Consider the following 23,165-nt stretch of genomic DNA (forward strand, 5'->3'; position numbering starts at 1 on the left):
GGGTCACTGCAATGGGATGCACAATGCGTGCTAGACGTACACAACAAGCCCACCAATTATCATATTGTGGGTGGGTATGTAGGGCAAAGGTTTATGCTTAGTAGCAATAAACACTAAACACACAACAAAACACTGGAGTGCTAGTGTGATACTCATGCATGAATGGTGAGGAGATAAGAGACCCATACACTAGCAATAACAAAGTATAATACTTGCGTTTGCGAATGGTCTCTCAAAGAAGCTCCTACATATGCTCCCAATGCAGTGTACATATGAAAACAGTAAGCTCAATCCATAATGGAGTCCATGTAATGCTCCACGTGAATGCCCATGGGGTAATTAGCAGCAGCCCCCAACGGCCGTTTCGCTTAGGCGCTTTCTCAAGGGGAGAGGGGAGTTTACTCAGGAACTCTCTTCCTACTAGTAGGCTCACAATCCTATTTTTGTCAGGCATCTCTGCCTTAGTCATTCCCCCCTTTTTTAGGGTTGACTACCCAAGCTTCATTTATTGTAGCTTGGCCCTTTGGGGTATTTTTAACACCCTGTGTTTTATACATTTTGGTACTATTAAAGTGTTTTAATTATTATCATCATATCACCCATTTCATTTGGATATCCTAGCTCTCACCTGTATTAATTCACACACATCTCATGTGTCTGAGTGCTGTTTTATAGGGTTTCTCACTGATTCAACCGCACCTCTGGGACGCTGTTCTGTCAGTATTTTTTGCATTACTCTCTATTCCCTACTGCACCTCTCACATTATTAATTAGTTATTATTAGGAGTGCTGATGTTTTGCTTATTTTGTTGTGTCTATTTCCTATATCGACAGCTCTGTTCTAGAAGTCCTTGTATTTTCTGTTTTAGAGAGGACTCCCCCCACCCCATCTGTCCTAGAGTTTAGTGTTCAGTTGGCAAAAGAGTGCACATCCTCTCTAAACACATCAGTAAGATATCCTAGATGTTCTGGTCAGTTTCAGGCTGCACACCATCTCCAAACATTGTCCTAGAGGTCAGTGTGCTTTCTGCTTGGATACAAATATTCTAAAGTTCAATACATCAACAGTTCAGTTTTATATTCCCACTATGGACACATCTATCCTATAGGACAATGTGGGATCAGTCCTGGCTATACTGTATATTTCTTCTATAGACATCTGTGTCCATAGTGTGAATTGTCATAGTGATCAATTCAACCGGCACACTTGTCCTGCTCCCACTGGTCAATATTCGCTTATTTAACCCTCTATGAGCCGACCTATCCTAGAAAGTAGTGTTTGGTAAGCATTAGGCTAGACATTCCTTTCCAAACACATCTATCCTAGTGGTAAGGAGTGGTCAGTATAACTGTGTAAGCCCCCTTTATTAATACACTGGTCCTAAAAGGGGGGCAGTGTATTGTCAGTATGAGTGTGAATATACTGTATCAGTCCTAGGTTTCTGGAGTCAGACAACCGCCCCTTTTTATGGACCTGTGATCTAGAGATCAGTGCCAGCATGCAACTTACATTATGGACGCATCTGTCTGATTCTTATAGAATAAGTCAGTGTTTAATCAATGCAGGCCTAACCGCTTAACTGCCTATACAAATAAAGTGCTGGCCTTTTCCAAAGGGAATTCTCCTTTATTGACACACTACCGATGTCAAATAAGTTTCAAAGCAGACCTCTGCTCCTTTTTGATCAATTTTAAACAAAGATCCCTCACCCCTGTAAATTTGTTTACTCACCACGTCTGCCTGGTCAGCTACACATGGTTCCTCCTCCTCTTACCTGTAATAAAGTGGGTGTTATCTCTAAACTTATTCACTGCTGAAGAGAACTGCATAACATACCAACATGCTGATTTATCGCAGTGAGCTGGCAGTGAGCAACGTATAATGCTATTGTGATAATATTTCTCTCATAGGCTTCTGTAATATCTATTATTACAGAAGCCTATGATCGAAATACCATTAACTAGTTTGATGCCTGTGGTTACCAAGGTATACCACAGGCACCAAAGGGGTTAATACTAAAAACAATTACCACTGCCTAGCCCCCTTGGCTACCTCAGTAGCTAGTAACCAAGAAGTTAATCCCTCCAGCCACTCCCCCCCCCCCCCCCACCCCCTGGGAGACCTAACCACACTCCCCAGGGCAACTACCCCCATCATTCTATCTACATCCCCACAAACATACTAACAAACATACTAATGGCTAATAGCCCTATTTGCCAAATGTGGCTAATTGTGCTTTTGGAACACACAGATACCCAGCAAGCTCTAAGAAACCCCAAATATGAGAGAGAGAGAGAGAGAGAGAGAGAGAGAGAGAGAGAGAGAGAATGAGAGAGAGAATGAGAGAGAGAGAGAGAGAGAGAGAGAGAGAGAGAGAGAGAGAGAGAGAGAGAGAGAGAGAGATCACTTGTGAGCATATTCACATGTCACACGCTTAGCCTATAGTGCCGCCGACGAAAGTTTCACCGATCGGCGGTATCGCGGAATTCCCGCAATTTGATTTGTTCAAGGGCAGTCACGTGACGCGACGGCCCTTGAAAAATCAAATTCTAGCGACGTCAAGTTTTCGCGACGACGACCTTTCACCATTATCCCCAGCATACAGTGCTTCCACTGCAGCAAGGGATTTGGGGAAATTACATGCAAATGAGAACACAATCTGTCACCTTTTGCCTGAAAAACCATTATGACATGGAGCCCATATAAGCCAATGCTCGCTGTTAACACAGCTTTAAAAGAACAGCATGGGAATCAGATGCAAAGCCAGAGAAACCATTCACAGACATGTTTGAACCTTAATGGGTATCATCGGTGTGAAGTTGGTTGTACTGCTGGCTTTGCATTTTCAAGACTGTAGGGTTTTTCATCACGTTTTAAGTTATGGTGGGTGAAAAAGGCAACAAGAAACCTCCACCGTATTGCATATAGCAAATAAAAAGATCACTTGTGAGCACATTCACATGTCTTAGGCCGGTCTGCAACCTTGCCTTTCACCATTATCACCCAGCATACAGTGTTTCCACTGCGCAAGGGATTCTGGGAAATGACATGCAAATGAGCACACCATGTGTCACCTTTTGTCTGAAAGGTATATGTATGTATATACAGTTGTGTGAAAAAGAAAGTACACCCTCTTTGAATTCTATGGTTTTACATATCAGGACATAATAACAATCATCTGTTCCTTACCAGGTCTACAAATTGGGTAAATAAAAACCTCAGATGAACAACAACACATGACATATTACACTGTGTCATGATTTATTTAACAAAAATAAAGCCAAAATGGAGAAGCCATGTGTGAAAAACCAAGTACACCTTATGATTCAATAGCTTGTAGAATCACCTTTAGCAGCAATAACTTGAAGTCAGGGCCGCCAACAGCGGGGGACAAAGGGCACGGGCGTCCCAGCCCCCTGAGTCAGGGGGGGCCGGCCGCCGGGCCCCTGCGTGGCCCTGGCCGTTATATTTTTTATAAAAAAAAATTTTTTAAATTTAAATGGCGGCGTTTGCGCATGTGCAGAGCTGAGGTCCCGCAGGGTGTCCTGTCTGCTGCCTGTGGGCCTGGCCTGGCCCGGCCCGCTTCCCCCCTCCTCGCTTCCTCGATCCCCACGTGGGACGGAGGGCGGGGAAGCGCCAACCCTGCACCCCCGCGTGCGCCTCCTGCCCCATGCAGCAGCCGCGAGGGATGCTGCAGCTGCCTGCTAGCCTCGCACCCCGCCCCCATAGGGGGTAGGCCAAGGCGAGGGCATCTCCAGTGAGCAAGGCATAGACATATGCTACTTTAGCACGCCCAGTGGGAAACAGGGAGGGGGACATCTCAAACTGCACCTCACATTGGTTTAAGAAACCGCGGCAGGCGAGAGGGTCCCCATCGTAACGATTCGGAGAAGGAATCCGTGGCATTGGGTTGGCATCGGTAGCCATGGGACTCTCCTGAGGGGAGAATTTAGCCAATTGCTGAGAGACCGTGGACAGCTGGTTACTAACGTATTGTAGGGCCTCTATGGAAATACTGGTACCCACCTCAGGGGGGTCTGCGTTTGTTGGGCTCTGCATAATGTCACGCCTATATGCCCGCAGACCTGGCAAGACCCAAGTACTGAGGTGGGAACGGTATTACACCACACACCCACAGCAGTGGGAGCAAGCCCGGAGTGTGGTATAGCGTTGCTGGGCCTGTAGAGAGAGTTGTTAGATATACTTGCAACATCAGATGGTATAAGCGTAAGAATGGTCGTGTCCGTGTGCCAAAGTCCAGGGGTCCAGAGGGTCCAGAGTCGTCAGGGTACAAAGCCAAGGATGTCAGAGGTAAGCGAGGTAGTGTTCGTAGCAAGGTTCAAAGGGATACCAGAGAGCAGAATAGTCCAGACAAGCAGGGGTCAAAAGCCAGGGAAATCCAAGATAAACGCAGGATACAGCAGGGACACAGAGGGAGCACAGCATAGGTCAGCACACACAGGGAAACAGGAACTATGCAGAGCGAGGAAGAAGTGGACAAACAGGGATTATAAAGGGAGACACACCAATAGGAGAGAGGGGAGGAGCAGAGAGAGAAGTGGGAGACAATAGAGATAGGTCAGGGAGAGAAGAGGAGGAGACAGGAGGGTCAGTCAGGGGAATGTTTGTGGTATGTGGGAATGAACCCCAAGTGTCCGGTGCTCCAAATGTCCACAATGGGACTGGTACAAGTGGTGAGTGTATAGTCTCTGATGCATATATAGAGAGAAAAATGAACGGCTACTAGGCAGGCCTGAAGATCCTGTGTAGAGGGGAAAAACAGCCAGGCTCTGACAGGTAACGGTATAAATACAACCTGGGTGGGGGGCTAGTGCACAGGGGAAATCCTGAGACAAGAAAAGAGGCAACCGGAGGCTACCCCTCTCGTGTGCTCACGCTGGAAACGCCTGCTGCCCTTACCCGACCCGGTCTCTTCAATGCCTGTGCCTGGCTGGTCCCGTCTCCTCGGGCGTCGCGCTGGCGTGTGACGTCATCCCCGAGGGCCGACAGCTATGCTGCGGATGGTAGTGGAGAAAGCACTGCGTCTCAGCGGTCTTGTATCTCTCTAGGCAGGCGTAGGGGATAAATTCTGTGTGCTCATCAGGAGGGGAATCTTGAAGGTCAGCTCCCAGCTCTGCGTAGTAGCTTGCGTGCTCCACACCGATAGTCGCAGTAACGTGGAATTTAGTTGGTGGGTGGTCACAGCAACAGGAACTCAGCCGGATGCATAAATAAATAAAAAAAGCTTTATTGCACTGTAGTGCTGCACATCACATAACGGAGAACACCTCTGACGCGTTTCGTTCCGTTCAGGAACTTTATCAAAGAGTACAAAGATCTCTCACACTGAAGTGTTATATACACAGTCCCCTGTCATGATTGGTCAATACATAATTGCAAACAGACGATAACGATTAGCAATCAATGCTTGTCATTACTAAGAGGGCTACGCAAACACTGCAGTGTATGAAATAGAACAAACCCCAATAACAAGTGGTAACATATAAACAATACAAGTTTAAACATATAATTTAAAATCAAGATCTGTGAATAGCAGCATCTGTGATAACAGATAGTATCATCCTTGGAACATTATTTTAAAGAACACAAGGATAGAGCATATATATGGAGATATAATCCAATGGACATATGTCAAGAAGAGTTAGTGAAGCACATTAAACTTAGTTCATAACTTGATGTATATTAAGTAATGTGAATAGAGCAACAATTAATGTATATAGATAATATTTGACTTAATTCATAGCTTGATATATATTGAGTAGTGTACATAGAACAATAATTAATGCATATAGATAATACAAATGAATTGTACAATTGTTAATTCTAGTAGAAGAAGAGGGGTAATAAGTCCCTATTGAACAGAAATTAACCCCTTAGGGTATATGTGAGGTGCATTGGTATACACACTCCCAAGACTCCCCATGTAATCAACCCTGTAGGAAGTGTTTCAACTCCCAATCAACATTGATCCCATAGGGATGGAGAGTGTTGAGAGTGTGTATCCAATACATCTCTCTTTGATTCAATACATTTTCCCTGTTACCACCTCTAGGATGGCATGGTACATGTTCTATAGCCTTAAAAGAGAAATTATTAATATTGCCTACAGGGCATGAAGAAAAATGCCTGGACACAGGATGATTTACATCTCTCTTTTTGATTAACCTGACGTGTTCCGCAATTCTGATTTTCAGAGGTCTTATAGTGCGGCCCACGTATTGAAGTCCGCAGGCACAGTTCAAAACATAAACTACATGGGTGATATTGCAATTTAAAAATGATCTAATGTAATATTTATGACGATCATTATTATATAAGATAAACCTAGTTTGAACTGCGTATCTGCACATTGAGCATTTGCCACAATGAAAAAATCCTTTTGGGATGCTGTTAACATTAGAAGCATTAGATCCAGAATTAAACATACTCGGAGACAAGTGAGCAGCCAGTGTTTTTGCCTTACGGTATGAGAATTTAGGGCCACTCTCCACTATATCTCGAATATCTATGTCAAGGGACAATGTGTGCCAATGTTTGGCAATAATATTGCAAATCTGTTGTGATTGTGAATTGAATGTGCTAATGAACATGGGACTGTTGGTGCTAGTTGAAATTTTAGATTGATGTCGCAACTTTTTAGATTGATAATTTTTTGACTTTTTGCAAATGAGAGTGCTTCTATCCATGGCATCCGCTTTGTTGAATGCAGATGTAATATCTTCAACAGAGTAACCTCTTTCCAAGAATCTGTCGGACATCTCTTTGGCCCTTTGAATGAAGACATCATTGTCCGAACAGATTCTCTTTAACCTGACGAATTGGGCCCCTGGAATATTTTTAATCAAGGAGCGTGGATGGCAACTGTGTGCATTAAGAAGTGTGTTCTTTAAAATAATGTTCCAAGGATGATACTATCTGTTATCACAGATGCTGCTATTCACAGATCTTGATTTTAAATTATATGTTTAAACTTGTATTGTTTATATGTTATCACTTGTTATTGTGGTTTGTTTTATTTCATACACTGCAGTGTTTGCGTAGCCCTCTCAGTAATGACAAGCATTGATTGCTAATCGTTATCGTCTGTTTGCAATTATGTATTGACCAATCATGACAGGGGATTGTGTATATAACACTTCAGTGTGAGAGATCTTTGTACTCTTTGATAAAGTTCCTGAACGGAACGAAACGCGTCAGAGGTGTTCTCCGTTATGTGATGTGCAGCACTACAGTGCAATAAAGCTTTTTTTATTTATTTATGCATCCGGCTGAGTTCCTGTTGCTGTGACCACCCACCAACTAAATTCCACAGTCAGGGGAATGGCCTGAAGGGTTTGGGAGGAGGAGTCATAAACGTGACCGGCCAAACAAGAGGAGCGTGTGTGCGCGACCTCTGTAAGTTGGGGATGCGCGCACACAGGCTGTGACAGGGAGATGGCCCGCAGGGACTGAGAGGAGGGAGCAGAAGGGCGACAGGGCCTAGAGGAAGAGCATGTGCGTGCGCCCTCCGCGAGCTGAGGGAGCACACGCACAGGCCGCGTCACCAGGCGCGCGGAGCGCCGTGCCACGGGCACCCTGCTGGAGGAGGCCAGAGGAGCGGACGGAGCTACCAGGGAAGGTGAGGTACTAGCCGGGGGCACAGCGGGTGTCCGAGAGCGGGGAGTGTCACTGCAGGGGCTCGGGGACCACGCGGGGCGCGCGAGGCCTGCGGGGCATGCGCTGAGGTAGTGGTGGAGAGATAGACGGAACGGGACAGGAGTGGGAAATGGTAGAGGGATTGGCAGGAGATGGGACAGAGGGAAAAGAAGGAGAAGGAATCCCCTGAATCGTCACAGTCACCCACCCAGTCACTCACTCTCTCACCCACCCAGTCACTCACCCAGTCACTCACTCTCTCACCCACCCAGTCACTCACTCTCTCATAATTGGTTGATGACACCAACCAATAGGATTGATTGATGTACCTTGTGGTTTCCTCACTTTTGCTTGCTAAATTAATCTCAGGCAAAAGTGACGAACCACATGGTACATTAACCAATAGGATCCAGTAAAAAGTGTGTTATTTTTGGAGTTGAAATGTTGATGTATTGCACTATAAAAATGAACACACTTATTGGCGGTATATACCTCATTTTTTTGGTTACTGCCGTTGGATGTATCCGGCCTTAGGGCTCTACATATTATAAAGCATTTTTTTTATAGATCTATAATGCTGGAAACCTCTGTACACACAGAACTATGACAAACTATCTTGGTCCATTACAAGGCATCAGGTCCTATGACAAATTCGGTATTCATGTGGGCTGGAAGTACGGGTGCAGAGGGGTGCTGCAGCCTCTCCTGGGTTTATATATTTTTACTTTATTTGAATGTATGTGTAACCCTTTTCCCCCCCTCTCTGGAGATGTTGGTGCTACTACTGATGTTTGTGATGCTTGCGTACCTGTGGGGGTCCAGGAGAGCTGAGTGGTTCGTGTTGTAGTGGGGACTAGGACAGGCTTTTGATGATTTCAGACTTTCCCATGGAGTCAGCGCCTCCAGCAAAGGGGCTTTATTGGCAGTCACTGCAGATGTTATACAGCGGATGCATACAGTGACAGAGGATCCCAGGCCTCTGGATGATGCTGAACTCTCAGGTAGTATTGAGGCCTATAATCTCTTGACTCCTCACCCCAGAGGGTGGGAGCAGAACGCACCTCCTCTCCCTAGAACGAGTGGAAGAGAATTCCTTTCAATTTGGTACTTCCTCTCTGAGACTTCAAAAGGGGAGGCACAAGGTACCATGATTGGCTATACACAGACTCTTGTGGAACCACCTCGCTGTCACTCAAAGAGTAGCATGAGAGGGGGTTAATGCCCCCTAGGATAGCCTGTCACAGCCTGTAGCTATCAGGAACTTACGTGACAGGAGGTAGAGAGGCAGCCTGGGCCAGCCATGCTACATATGTATGTTTCTAGTTTTGTAAGTTAAGCATCCCTACCCCAAAAAAATTGTTCTTGTACTCCCGGGGATTCTGAATTTCTGATCCATTTATAGGACAAGTCGTATCTGAAATGCAACATTTGTTCTCCAACACTGTGTGTGCAATGAAATAATGACAACGTGGACACTTGGAAAAGATGGGTATGATGTGGCAATGATTTGGCAATAACCTGCCGATCAGGGTTGCTGACGGGGGTGAGAGCTGGGATAACTATTCCAGGCCCGGCGACTGTGGAGGGGCCATCTGGCCGGTGTTGGAAGTAGAACCTGTCCAGAGGTTGGGCCCAACTTCTGCCTCTGACTGCCGGGCCTGTGTTGGTTGCTGGGCCCCCGCTCTCCCCAGCTGCGGCCCGGCCTTCACTCCAAGCTCCCTGGCGTGCTGTTCAGCGCTGAAATTTAGGCCTGCCCAGAAGTCGGACCCAACTTCCGCATCTGCCTGCGGATTCGGCACAGCATTGGAGGCCTCCATCCCGCCCCCCCCCCCCCCCCCCCCACACCACGGTAAAGTAAGTGTGTGTGTTGTCGAGTGTGAGGAGAAGGGTTTTGAGTTTGAGGAAGGGCGGGGGTATTGAGAGTGAGGAAGGGAGGGGGTATTGAGTGTGTGGAGGGGAGGGTGTCTTGAGTGTGAGGAGGGGAGGGCGGTATGGAGTGTGAGGAGGGGAAGGAGTGTGTGGAGTATGAAGAGGGGGTATGGAGTGTGTGGAGCGGGTATAGCGTGTGAGAAATGGAGGGGTGTATTGAGTGTGAGGAAAAGGAGGGGGTATGTGGAGTATGAGGAAGGTGAGGGGTATGGAATGTGAGGAGGGGAGGAGGGTATTGAGTGTAAGAACGGGAGGGGTGTATTGAGTGTGAGATGGGGAGAGGGACTTAAGTGTGAGGAGGGGAGGGGGGAATTGAGTTTGAGGAGGGGGGATTTGAGAGAGGGTGTGGAATTGCAGAGGAGGGGGATTGAGAGAGTGAGAGAGGGAGGGGAACAGGTGGAGTAAGAGAGGGAGGGGATGTGGGGGAGGAGTGAGAAGGAAGAGTGAGTGAGTGAGTGAGCAAGAGGGGTGGCGTGATCAAGAGAGGGGAGAAAGGTGTTGTGTAAGAGAGGGAGGGGGAGAGATGGGAGTGTAAGAGAGGGAGGGGGGAGATGGGGACGAAGAGTGAGAGTACAGAGGTGGGGTGGGGGGAGAGAGGTCAGGGTGAGAGGTGGGGGAAAGAGGTGGGGGGAAGAGAGAGGTGGGGGACAGAGAGAGACAGAGAGAGAGAGGTGGGGGTGAGAAAGATAGAGAGCTGGGGGGAGAGAGAGGGGTTGTGTGGAGACAGAGGTGGGGGGAGAGAGAGAGGTGGGGGGGAGAGAGAGAGAGGTGGGGGGGAGAGAGAGGTGGGGGGGAGAGAGAGAGGTGGGGGGAGAGGTTGTGGGGAGAGAAAGAGGTTGGGGAGGGGGAAGAGAGAGAGAGGTTGGGGGGAGGGGGAAGAGAGGGGTGGGGGTATGATGGGAAGAGAGACGTTGGGGGTGTGAGAGATCGAGGCGGGTCTTGCAAGGCCTCAAACACGGGGGCAGGGACGGCCCATTGAATACTGTAGTCCTGGGCCCTCCGGAAAGCTGTCTGCGGCGCTGAGTACTGGCACCTCTTTTTTTAGTTTATTTTTTTTTTTTAAAAAGCTCAGCAGGGACACAGACAGACATATATATACAGACAGACATATATATACAGACAGACATATATATACAGACAGACATATATATACAGACAGACATATATATACATATATACAGACAGACATATATATACAGACAGACATATATATACAGACAGACATATATATACAGACAGACATATATATACATATATACAGACAGACATATATATACAGACAGACATATATATACAGACAGACATATATATACAGACAGACATATATATACAGACAGACATATATATACAGACAGACATATATATACATATATACAGACAGACATATATATACATATATACAGTCAGACATATATATACATATATACAGACAGACATATATATACATATATACAGTCAGACATATATATACATATATACAGACAGACATATATATACATATATACAGTCAGACATATATATACATATATACAGACAGACATATATATACATATATACAGTCAGACATATATATACATATATACAGACAGACATATATATACATATATACAGTCAGACATATATATACATATATACAGACAGACATATATATACATATATACAGTCAGACATATATATACATATATACAGACAGACATATATATACATATATACAGTCAGACATATATATACATATATACAGACAGACATATATATACATATATACAGTCAGACATATATATACATATATACAGTCAGACATATATACACATATATACAGTCAGACATATATATACATATATACAGTCAGACATATATATACATATATACAGACAGACATATATATTCAATTGAAAAAACTTTGTTAAAGTGTAGTTATGGTTTGTAAACAAACCTTTAAAAAGTCTGGAAACACACAACCTTAACTCCCCCGCATTCTTTGCTGATGTCATCACACATGATGTCACAAATGACCTAACTGATTTGTATGTTTCTATGCCTTGTTGGAAAAAACTGAAATATAGTTAACCCAACAGCATTAGAATAAAAATACATAAAAAAAATATTTCATTAAGAAACTAAAAAAACGAATTATCCATTTATAAATCTCAGTATTGTTTTGGTTTCTTAGAATTCTTGAGCAACACCGGGTTCTTTTAAGCTAGTTATTTATAAAATAGTTCCAGTTGTAAAAAAGATTATATGGAGAATATCAGAAATGTAACCCCTGCAACTATTCTTTAACAAAACACAATGCACAGTAATCTAATTCAGTGAGACAACACTGTTTCATTCGCCCATAACATATATTTTCTTTAACTGTGCATGCAAGGTCTTGTATATAATGTATACCCTGTTCATTTATGTAACTGTATTTGTAACCATGTTATTCTGGAGGCCAGGGTCATGAATGGGATGATTAGCCCAGATAGCTTCAACTCTGCCCTCTTTTCAAAGCACAACAAGTTCTGTTTCTTTTCTTTACTTTATTTGGGGAAAGTAGCATAAAAGACAGGCACTTGTGAAGAGATGTTGGTGTTTAAATAGTGTCTCTCTGTGGGTGCCTTGTAGTTAAGGGCAGGTGAAAAGGGTAATCCTACCACTACAGCAGTTACAGCAGGGTACTCACTCATCCAGAGGTGATGGTGGAAAAGGAAATCCCAATGTATGCTGGGTAGCAAGATAGCCTGGGGACAGACCATCTGTGGGCAGAGCAGAGGGGGAGAAAGCAGACTAGCCCATTCTGGTGAGGATCTCAGAGGCTGCAGTAGTAGCTCACTGATTACATGCCCAGAGGCAAGAAATGTAACATTGTTACATATCACACAGGCACAGTATGTGTGTGCAAACTCCATGCAGCTGAAAGTAAGAACTGACAGGCAGCAGCTGCAAAGGAAAGAGGGGGGTGAATCAGAAATGCAGTTCTTGTTCCATGACACTCCCCGTCTGGTATCTGGAGATACCACTATATAACTTGAATATGTGGAACATATGTGCTATGCATAACAAAAATAACATCACATTCTCAAACAATGCAAGAGTCCATGTCCACATAGCGATGTGACACTGGCTGGTGTCACTGGTATCAAGGTCCCTTGGCCAAGGTTCTTTGGCAAAGGATGCAGGGTGGATGCACAGCTCCAGGTTAGCTGGTTGCACCACAATGTCTTTGTGCAAAAGTCTCTGGCACTGTTTTCTTTAGCCTTGTGAGAGAACAGTCTTTTTGTCTCTGTAGTTTTACCTACAGAGTGCATCCCCTTGTAGGTATGCCAGTCGTGGTAGCCTGTCACTCTATCACCTGGCGTTTGGCAGAAGGAGATGGCTTTTGGCTCCTTGCGGAAGCGGAACAACACTCCTGGAAGACTGGTTGTCGAGTCTAGTCCAGTAAAGAGGGCGTCGTTCGGGGAGACACCCTGGAGCTGAGCGCTGGGGCTGAACACTACCCGGATTTGATCGGGTTCCTGAGGGTGGTAGGCCCCAGATGATTGGAAGTACCAGCATTCTTCACCTTCCTTCATTAGAGGTGCTGGCTTTGCGTGGCCGGTAAGGAGTCTCTTCTGGATGAAGGTCACAAAGTTGTTTTTGGTCTCCGGTTTCCTTTGTAGGTCTCAGCGGTGCGAAGTGAACCTAGAGATGGCATGTTCTCCATTGTTGGGGAGGCGTCCTTTTGGTGAATGGAATGGTAGTGGAGTCACCCAACTGCCTGGTCCGTCTTTGGAGAGCTCCTTGACTGTTAACCTCGGGAATTCTCTATCTTCCCTCGATGGTGTTTGCTTGTCGTCGTCCCTCGTTGTCTGGAACGCTGTGCACCATAGGTCATCGGTGCATTCCTCTTGCACGAAAACATCTCCACGTAGTTTGGTGAAACGCTTTTGTGTCTCTTTGTTAACTGCCATAAGGAGGTTACTTTCTCCCTGGACATAACGAAGAACAGTCTCTTTTGCCCTAGTAAATCCCTTTATGAGATGTCTCTGTGATTGTCTTTTTTTAGACGTGTGAGAGGACAGTCTTTTTGACACTGTGGCTTCACCTGTAGGGCGCAATCTTTTGCGGCTATGCCAGCCGGCTGCTTTATCGCTGGATACTCTGTGGAGAGGAACGACTGTACGTCCTAGCCGTGCCATTGCTCGCGAGAGGATCGTCCGCTCGTTTGTCTTTTGGACGATCCCTTTGTCGGTCACCTTTGGGAGGTTACTTTCTTCCTTCAGTGGAGTCGACTCGTCATCCTTGGTTATCTGAACCGCTAAGCATCCTAGGCCATTGTCACATCCCCCCGATGTGAGGATGTTTTTGTTGACCTCAGGGGTATGACCTTGTCTTTTCTCTTCACTTGGCCCTTCTGTCACTTGGAGATGGCCAAGACATGGTTCAGAGAGATATGTGCCCACATTCTGTTACCACCGTTCTGCGGGCGTCAACATAGTCTTGTCCGTGCTCTTTGTCAGTACGCGCGTTGCCCACTTTCACCCATCCTAGGTCAAGTCTTTGGGCGTATGGCATGTTGTGGGGTCCGTTATGCTGTTTACGGACTTTATGCACCCTCATGATGTCCCTACCGAGCAGCTGTAAGATCTTGGCGCCTTGTTCTACCGGCAGGATGTAGTTGGCTATTCCTCTGAGGTGCGGGTAATGACGTGCCACGTCTGGTGTGGGAATCTCGGCCCTGTTTGTAGCCATGGGGTTGCACTCGATGAGTGTGGGAAGGGGCATGTTCACTTTGCCGTCTATTGAGCATATGGTGTAGCCATTCACTCTTCTCCCTGTAGTCTCCATTCGCCCTGCGCACGTTCTAAGAGTGTAAGGAGAAGCGCTGTCTTGTATGTTAAACATATCGAAGAATTCTGACCTGACCAGCGATCGGTTGCTCTGGTCGTCGATGATTACATACATCCTTTTAGCTCTTTGGGGTTGTCCCTCTGGGTGCACTGCTACCAGACATATTTTAGAGCAAGATCCACCGTCGCTTCCTTCTCCACATACCTCTGTGCGTTTGGACGCTACCGACGTCGTGGAGGGTGTATCTCCCACTTCTTCCTCCCCGCCCTGCTTTGTCGAAGGGTTAGGGTTTTGCTTGATTTGGGCTTCATAGCTTCCGGGTGTAAAGCGGCTATGTGCCTGTCGCTATCGCACTCTGTGCATTTGATTTCTTCTTTACAGTCTTTGAATAAATGAGTTGTGGAAGCACAACATTTGAAACAAGCTCCCCATTCCCTGAGTAAGTTCTTTCGCTCCTCTATGGGTTTCATTCTAAATCTGACACACTTGTTAAGTGGATGCGGCCTTTTGTGTATAGGGCATTCTTTGTTAAGGTCCCTTGGTTCCTCGTCTCCGGCGACCGACTGATCGGGAGTAGTTTGGGTCGTGGGAGGCACATTCGTTCTGTGGACCGAGATGGGTGTTTGGGTGTTACCGTATCTCGCCACTGGTCTCTCAGTCCTCAGGCTGCTTGCACTGTGTGTGGTTTGCGCACCTAAGATGAAACTGGGATCGTTCCTTGTCCTTGCCGCTTCGCGGATGAAGCTCAAGAAGAATGAGAATGGGGGGAAGGCGACTTGCTTCTCCCTTTTGTATTTGGATCCTTGTGAAATCCATCTTTCTTGGAGGTTGCAGGGTAGCTTCTCCAGGATGGGTCTCACTCCACGACCTGAGTCCAAGACGTTGAGACCTGTTAAGGAATGGTCTTTCCTTGCAAACTCCAGCTCTTGCAGCAGGTCCCCGTGCTCTCGTAACTTCGAGTAATCTTTAGTTGTGATCTTGGGGAAGCTGTCGACTCTTTTGAAGAGCAAATCCTCGACTGCTTCGGGGCGACCGTAGCACTCTTCTAGCCTTTCCCACACTAGGTCAAGGCCTACTTGGGGTTGGTTCACGTTTGCCGCCCGAAGTCTCTTCACGTGCTCCCTGGATTCGTTCCCCAGGAACTTGAATAGCAGGTTGAGCTCTTCCCTTGCTGAGAAGTCCAAGCTGTTGATTGCGTCTTTGAATGTGAACTTCCACGTCCGGTAGTTCTCAGGGCGGTCGTCGAAGCTGATGAGTCCTGCTTGCACCAGGTCACGCCGGATCATGTACTTGGCTATGTCTGTCAGGCCTGAGGCATCGGCGTGTTTGTCCCCTTCTGAGGTAGTTGCTGGGACGGTCTGTGCGGTCGCCTCTTCCTTGGCGTGGACGCGTGATAACTGCTGGTCGGTGTGAGGGGCTGTGTTTTCCCGTGTGGGTGTACCTGGATGGCGAGCCTGTTGTAGTGCATCCGTGTGCGCGCTGACGTGTGGATCACTGTTGCGGCTGTGGCTATCCCAGGCAGCATGTACCATTGACGGAGCAGCGTCTTCTCCTCGTGGACCTAGCAAGTCTTCGGTGTCTGTAGAGTCACTCCCTCCGTGTTGAGATGGTGCGCTGGTCTTTACACTGAAGAGGCTCCTTACGTAGTCTTCAGTGCGTTGGGCTGGATCCTCTGAGGCTACCCGTCTGTACGGTTGCTCCCCGCCGTCCTGTTGTGCGGCTGCTTCTAGGACTTCAACTTGGGCTATAGCGGCGGTGGCTTCCTTCTCTTGGTTAAGTGCCTCTAGTTCTGCATCAAATTCGGCTTTCCTACGCGTAGTAGCTGCGGCAGTAGAGTCAGTGGCGGCGGTAGCTGTGACGGCAGCGGCGGTGGCATTAGCGGCGGCTGTCTGTTCCTCCTCTTCTATGCGCGCTCGTCCTGCTCTTATGGCTGCCTCTCTGTGACTATATTCGGCCCTGGCACATGCGGCCTCTGCGGTGGCTCGCGCCTTGGTAGCATTTGTGCTTGCGCTGGACGCGTTAGATTGCACTGATCTTGCTGACCTTGATGAGTGCCTGGATGTGCCTGAGCGCTGCGATGCGGTCTCCAGGAGGAGCTCTTTTCTCTCGCTTTGGGCGTCTGCGATGGTGGTTCGCACGCGGCTGTCACATGTCAAGTCAATATTGTGCTGTAAGTCCCTTTCATGCAGGCTTTCACCGGTATTAGCCCTGGCCAGGTAGGTGACGTATGCCTCTGACAGCCCTTGGTAGCATAAGTGGGCTATCTTTAATTGAGTTATTGCCTGCTCGAGCTGTATCCCAAGTGTGGTAGTGTTTCAGGCCAACTCTAATTTAGCGCGGTGCGCTTCAATGTCAGTCTTGTATTTTTCGTGGGCCTTTTGTGTCAGTGTGACTGTCCGTTTGGGCCTTGCGCCTGCCTGCGCCTGTAGCAGTTGCGCAGCGGTCTCTGTGTCTGAGTAATTGCTCTCCTGCGTGATGTCTGGTGAGGTTCTGAGTTCTGCCATGCTGTAGGTGTGTGTAGGCCTTTAGCCAGTGCATGTAGCGTGCGGTTTTTTACCTGTGTCAGCGATGGGCGTCTGTCTCAGATGATGCCGAGCGGTGTCCTGCAGCGTGCAGCGTAGGGGTAGCTGTACTCACAGGTGTCCGGTGGCTCTGACCCGTGTCCTGGCGGGTGTCCGGTAGCGTGGCCCTTGATGGCGCTAGCCGTGGGGACGTGCGCAGGGGTAGGTGAGATGGTAATCCCTTACTATGGAACTGTGCAGAGGGTGGACTCAAAAAGACAGAGAAGGCATTCAAAGCTCTGTGTGTTATGGACTTTGTCTGCAAAGCTGCGTGTGCAGTGTAAGTTGCTTGCTGCTTTTCAGTCTGCAGAGCTGCGTGTGCAGTGTAAGCTGCTTGCTGCTTTTCAGTCTGCAGAGCTGCGTGTGCAGTGTAAGCTGCTTGCTGCTTTTCAGTCTGCAGAGACTGCTCTGTGTTATCATAAAGTCTGGAGTAGCAGCTCCTGTAAGTGCCTGTAAGGCTCACGGTATCCTTTTCACTATTCTGGAGGCCAGGGTCATGAATGGGATGATTAGCCCAGCTAGCTTCAACTCGGCCCTCTTTTCAAAGCACAACAAGTTCTGTTTCTTTTCTTTACTTTATTTGGGGAAAGTAGCATAAAAGACAGGCACTTGTGAAGAGATGTTGGTGTTTAAATAGTGTCTCTCTGTGGGTGCCTTGTAGTTAAGGGCAGGTGAAAAGGGTAATCCTACCACTACAGCAGTTACAGCAGGGTACTCACTCATCCAGAGGTGATGGTGGAAAAGGAAATCCCAATGTATGCTGAGTAGCAAGATAGCCTGGGGACAGACCATCTGTGGGCAGAGCAGAGGGGGAGAAAGCAGACTAGCCCATTCTGGTGAGGATCTCAGAGGCTGCAGTAGCAGCTCACTGATTACATGCCCAGAGGCAAGAAATGCAACATTGTTACATATCACACAGGCACAGTATGTGTGTGCAAACTCCATGCAGCTGAAAGTAAGAACTGACAGGCAGAAGCTGCAAAGGAAAGAGGGGGGTGAATCAGAAATGCAGTTCTTGTTCCATGACATGTATTATTTGTCTTAACTCTGTGCCCAGGACATACTTGAAAACGAGAGGTAACTCTCAATGTATTACTTCCTGGTAAAATATTTTATAAATAAATAAATAAACACAACACAACGACATACTTGGATACGAGAGGTAACTCTCAAATGTATTATTTCCTGGTAAAACAGTTAATAAATAAAATAAACACTGCACAGTGCCTTATGTATGTATAGTAGCATTTGCACAACTAAAAACAACCTTTGCAAATGTGTGTGTGTCCCAGGAAATGTGAGAAAGTTGTCAGGATGCAATAAACTTTAGGATATCTGTGTCCAAGCAAAGTAAATAAAAAATCTCCCTTGTGAGCCCATTCACGTCTCGGACAGGGCTGCAACCCTGCTTTTCATTATCTCTTAGCATACAATCATTCCACTGCAGCCAGGGATTCTGGGAAATTGACATGCAAATGAGCACACCGTTGCATGTAATTTCTCAGAATCCCTGGTTGCAGTGGAAGCACTGTATGCTAACAGATAATGGTGAAAAGCAGTCACAGTCTGAGACGTGAATGTGCTCACAAGTGATATTTTTATTTACTTTACATTGTAGGGGGGAGGGGTTTTGTCACTTTTTTACCCACCACATAATTTATCTAATGCAGCGGTGCACAAACTGGGGGGCGCACCCCCCAGGGTGGGCGGGAGATTTGTCTGGGAGGGTGCGGGCAGTTGCAGAGGCCCCCCGCTCTTCCCTTAGGCATTTAAATTTAATACCAGGGGATCACGTGAGGCCTCTGCAACACTCCACTTACCTTGTTTCAACCGGCTGTGACGCTTCGCCATGCCAACGCGGCGGACGCTGCGGGGCCTGTGACGTGACGTCACATGCGTCAAATGACGCCGCGGGTCACATGACCCCGTAGTGTCATTTGACGCGGATGCACGTTGGAGGGGGGCATGAGAACCGGGGCAAGCAAGACAGGGGGGCGTAGCAGCAAAAGTTTGCGCTCCCATGATCTAATCTGTGGTTGTGCCTAAGCAGAAAGCACACTAACCTCTAGGATAAATGTTTGGAAATGGAGAGTACAGCCTGAAACTGACCAGGACCTCTATGCTGCAAGCAACAACAAAAAGTACTATGGTTATGTACTTTGATTGTCCACTAGAGGGCAGTAGAGCATCACCAATTCTGCCCTCACTCTTCACCACATTATTTAATTATCTCCAACTTTCTGCTCGGTTTGCATTTACAGTACCTTCTCTTATGTCACAGCCCCTTCCTTTTCGTCGACCCCTGTAAGCAGCATTGTAGAAAAAATATTAGTAGAAATAAGGAGTGTAGCGCTCTTTCCCCCACCCTATGGGAAATGTGGCGGCTACTGAGTGTGTGGTGCTTTACCTGCGGCTCACAGGAGGCATGAACCTCCGTTGCTGGGAGCCCGGGGTGTACCTGCATTGTCCGGTGACAGCGCCTCCACCTGCGTGGGATCCTGACAGCGCCGGATAACCCCGTCGCAGGACCCAATGCAATAAGATTACACACTTGTATTTAATAACAGTTTACTGAACACAGGTGCAACTAGATATATCATTAACCCACATACAATATACGCCTCGCACGGCCGTAGCCCCACCGTGCTCTCAAACCGTAGTGTCCACCCCTGATGGGATTTCCCCAAAGTACTGAGGGGCCCCTGGGCACCAAACCTCCCTGGTGTCCACAAGAGCCAACCCACCCAATATGTGAGACAGCGTTCCCAACAGTAACTGAAAGTGTTATAGTTGGTGCACGTTGTGAAGTACCTGCCCAGGTGCTCCAGCACCCGGTTATGGCCGGAAAGCAAAAGGGATCTACTGATCCAGTGACGTTGATATCAGTGAAGCCTCCGCCTATGCGTGGGGTGAACTCCGGTAGGAGGGCCTATCATCTTGGACCTAAAGGGTTAATCTGGCCTAGTCTGGGTGCCACTGACACCCAGGCCCCTACTTCCCTTTCTCTATCCTGGCTCCAACTGCCAGTCACTCTAACTGCCATGCATCTCTCAACCCTATTGGCTGCCTGGCAACATGTGGTCTGCAGCCCCTGAGGCTGCTGGGACTTGTAGTTCCCCTGCTGTGCTATACTCCAAATAGCCGCCGCTTGTGCTTGCTACTGCGCATCCCCCCCGCACTCTCCCCGGCCTCCGCTGCCTAAGGAAAGGTAAGGGGAAAAACAGGGGACCAAGGGGGACCCAGGCTATAGGAGTATAGAAGTAATCACAGGTATTAACCCTTTGGCTGCCAGAGGGGACAGCACCGCATTTCGTTGCCCCTCTGGTAGCCAAAGGGTTATTATTAATACAGGTGGATTGTGGACCCTCGGGCAATAAAGTCTCATCGCCCTGAACCTCCGCAGCTGGAATTGCTCGGCCGGGGTATCGGCTTTTCCCCGGCAAGTAATGCCGCACCAATGCTTGCCATCGTGAGAACAGTCATTCTCACTGCATCTCCTCTGCTACATATTGGGCAAAGGTTACAGGACTTGTCCTTCATTACCATTTCCTAGCAGCAAAGTGAGGGAGAAGAGATGGGTGAATTTCCCGCTGGAATTTGAATCTGCGGCGGATTGGCCAGCTCATTTCACCGCGGATTAGTTTTTTTAAAAAGGCAGATTCGTGGGCAGTGAAAAGCAAGAAGGGATGTAGTCTTAGGCCGTAATTATGCCGGAACAAATACATAGATGTCAATGGAGGTGCACATAGTGCGCGCGACTGCGACCGCGTGTAAGCGCGACGAAGGAGACAAATCCTGAGGAGACATAAAAAAAAAATTTCAGCGCCCATGTCACGTGAGCGGTTCAGCCAATGAGGGCGAACCGCTCGCGTGACGACACGGCCACGCCTCCCTATGCCTCCTGCCGACAGTGTAGGTTTTGCGCGGGCACAGCGCGAGTGACCTCACGCGTTCTCCCTGCAGCAGGCACTATAATCACGACCTTAGATAGGCCTGTGGATGATCTTAGATGCTGAGTGCTGGTTGGTATTGTGACAAACAAATGGGGGAAAAAACTTAGAATTCCTAAAAAATAAAAAATAAAATAATAATAATAATTGTTGGGAAACAGCAATTGAAATAAAAGTAAAACCAGGCATTGCAATAGACTTCACAAATCTCAACCGCATGCAAGAAACACTGACGGCCCAAGCTTATTCCAATATTGCCCAACAATCAGCTGGCATCTTTACATTGTGTCCTTGTATTGCACTCCTGTACTACAAACAAGACATTCTATATACTCTGTAGTGGTCATTTGGGACACTTTGGGGCCTATGCAGAGAGCAGCGAATTTTAAAAATGGCGAATTTATTAAAAAGTAGCTTTTTTGGAGAGTTTTATTCTCCATATGCAGAAAAGTGCGAATTCTGCTATGTTTAACATGGATGCGTGTGGCGAGTTTAAATTGGCGAGATGCGCGCTTCAGAAACGAGTAAAAACAAATTCGCGCCTTTTTTTTTCCCTTTGCAATGGCCGCGAGCGGCAGCTTCTTGCCAATTTTTTCTGGCGAGGCAAAAAGGAGACAATCGCGCCATTTTATTGGCGCGAACAGCCGCTAGATGCCGTTCGCGCCTCTCTGCATTAGGATATTTTTAAAACTGGCGAGATTGAGGTTCTCGCCAGCCGCGAGGCGAGTTTTACAAATAGAAAAGAAAAATTGGCGCGTTTTTCGGAAATCGCCATTTTCTGCTGTTTTCTGCGCGATTTTCTCCAAAAAATGGCGAATTTCGAAATAGCGCTGCTCTCTGCATAGGCCCCTTTGTCTATGGGGCTTTTTGGACAAAACTGCCCATTTAGCCGCTTTGTCATATATAGAATTAACCCCTACAAATCACAATATTAATGTTGTAATTGTAAAATGCTTTGAAAACAGAAGGCTCTATATAATGTCAGAAGTTTTATTTCTGTGATGCAGAAACATTGTTACTATAACCCTTACATAAGTACATTTCGTTCTGGCCAATGTCTTCTTAGCTGTGTAAACAAGCATCATGTACTCAGTAACCCCTGATAGATCATAGGAATAAGTGCAAATAGTTAGACAAGGTAAAGTCGAACACTGATCGTATCCTCTAGAAAAGATGTAGTTCGCGCTCTTGCTCCTTTAAAAACCCTTTATAGGTATTCCTTTAACCCCTTGCTGCTATAATGCGTGGAGGTAACCCCCCCCTCCCCCCTCCACAATGAGCCACCGCCGGATCACTCCATAGGTAGAAACAGTCACACAAAAAGATGCACAAAGCGCACTGGGGTAAAAAAGGATATACTGTAAACTGTAGAAGTAAAATCAAGGTAATTCCACTTACAGCGTACAAATACTTCCAACAAATTGTGTCAAACTGGAGCGCTTAGGAGTTCCACTATCCTGCAGTGCAGCACAAAGTCTTCCTCTCTGCAGGGTGAGTTAGCAGCCGTTGAGACAAATGCTCCCGCGCGCTGGGAACAGCAGCTGTTCCGCGTCTCGCCGCCTCTCTTCCCCCCGCTTCCGGGTCTCCGAAGTAGACACAGTGATGTGTGCAGACCTCCGGATTACCAGTGCAAAGTAAGAGTTAGAAAATTCTAATGAAGCTCTGTATTGAGTGAAACTAGAAGTGGGTTTACTACTGAGTGTCCACCGGTGAGACTATTGCCTATATTCCTGTATGAAGTCCGACCTGGGTGTTATTTACACCATTATTGGCCGTGCATGAGAATTTTCTAACTCTTACCTTGCACTGGTAATCCGGAGGTCTGCACACATCACTGTGTCTACAGCGCAGACCCGGAAGCGGGGGGAAGAGAGGCGGCGAGACGCGGAACAGCTGCTGCTCCCAGCGCGCGGAAGCATTCGTCTCAACGGCTGCTAACTCACCCTGCAGAGGGGAAGACTTTGTGCTGCACTGCAGGATAGTGGAACTCCTAAGCGCTCCAGCTTGACATAATTTGTTGGAAGTATTTGTACGCTGTAAGTGGAATTACCTTGATTTTACTTCTACAGTTTACAGTATATCCTTTTTTACCCCAGTGCGCTTTGTGCATCTTTTTGTGTGACTGATCGTATCCTCCTTTCAAACACAGCTTGGGGGGGTAAAAGATTTAGGGGTAAATTCTATGTAGTCTTAAGTGGCGACTTGAGCCCTTTTTTTTTTAGCTGCAAGCTGCGACTTTGGACGTTCCGTAGT

The 23,165-nt window shown here is 47.1% G+C and overlaps 1 protein-coding gene across 2 annotated transcripts in view; it reads right to left on the reverse strand.

The window, feature by feature from the left end:
- Positions 1 to 23,165, reverse strand: part of LOC142495915 (leukotriene C4 synthase-like) — an 88,883-nt gene that overhangs the window by 40,618 nt on the left and 25,100 nt on the right. For both annotated transcript variants that reach the window (XM_075602039.1, XM_075602037.1), the window contains exon 2: positions 1,733 to 1,775. The gene's annotated coding sequence lies outside the window, so the exon portion shown is untranslated. The remainder of the gene's footprint in view (positions 1 to 1,732; positions 1,776 to 23,165) is intronic.

This window comes from Ascaphus truei, chromosome 5, assembly GCF_040206685.1.
Source record: "Ascaphus truei isolate aAscTru1 chromosome 5, aAscTru1.hap1, whole genome shotgun sequence".
NCBI lineage: Eukaryota > Metazoa > Chordata > Amphibia > Anura > Ascaphidae > Ascaphus > Ascaphus truei.